Source organism: Buceros rhinoceros, unplaced genomic scaffold (assembly GCF_000710305.1).
Source record: "Buceros rhinoceros silvestris isolate BGI_N320 unplaced genomic scaffold, ASM71030v1 scaffold9634, whole genome shotgun sequence".
Lineage (NCBI taxonomy): Eukaryota > Metazoa > Chordata > Aves > Bucerotiformes > Bucerotidae > Buceros > Buceros rhinoceros.
Window position 1 is genome coordinate 10212 of NW_010406449.1, and position 1114 is coordinate 11325.

Sequence of the window (1114 nt, forward strand, 5' to 3'; positions counted from 1 at the left end):
CGCGAGGAGACACATCGTCGCCGGCGGGGGAGCCACTCTCAGTGTCAGGATCTGCCGTGGGGACTGCCGGGAGTGTGGAGAGAGCGAGGTTGTGGATTCGTTCTTGCCGCTGTTCCCTACAGGGGGACCTGCAGGATCTCCCTTGGAACAAAGCACAGCAGCCGGCCAGGCTGAGGGTGCAGAGCCCGGGCTGCAGCATACGGGCCGAGGGGTGACCGGAGAAGACGGGCAGTTGGCAGGAAGAGGCCTCATGACGTTCTGGAGAAGGTACTAACACTGCGGCCGTGGGCAAGACGGTGCTGGTTGGGTTGGAGCCTTGTGTCAGAGGAGTGTTGCCAGTCTAATGTGCTCTCGGTGGTGGTGTTTCCCCAGCATGATCTTCTCGCCTCTCCAGCATCTTTTTGGAGGAAAGAGCTGCCCTGGAGCTCCCAGTAGCTGTGGAGAGGGAAAGCTGTAGCGTGACTGTCAAGTAAAATTGTTTCTGCTGTAAGGCAGCTGTTCACGCTCTTGTCTCAGCTGTTCAGAGCTTTCAGTGAATTTCTCCGGTGTTCACACTTCCAAACAAATGTTCTGGAGATGTTGGGTTATAGCGTCTCTTTCTTCCCAAGTGGGATTTTTTGGGAAAAGCTGTAAGGTTTTGATCCGTGAGTGGCATGAGTTGGGAATTTTCCGTTTAAATAGTGCTTTTATTGCTGGCAGGGCACAGGTGGAGTATGGCCAGCAGGAGCCACTGATCCCGGACTATTGAGTATTGGCACTTTGACAGCATCATCACATCAACACATTCCAAAATGACGGTCCAGTTTTAAGGCCGTGTGTTGGGCTGTCATTGGAGCCTGTTCCTATCTGTCACCCGAGCAGACAACCCTGCCCCAAAGGCTGTCAGCGGCCTGGCAGTGCTGGGACACGAGGCAGACCAAGGACCCTCAGTGCTCTGCAGGCTGAAAGCCCTGGAGGGAGCCGGGCGTGGGGGGTGGGCAGCAGCTCCGGGGACGCCCCATCCCCGATCCCGCACCCGACCGTCCCCCCGGGCAGATCTGACCGCACTCGGGAGTCTCCACTCCGGCTGGTGCCCCTCGCAGCTGCTGCGGGTCCCGGGACCCGCTCAGCGCCG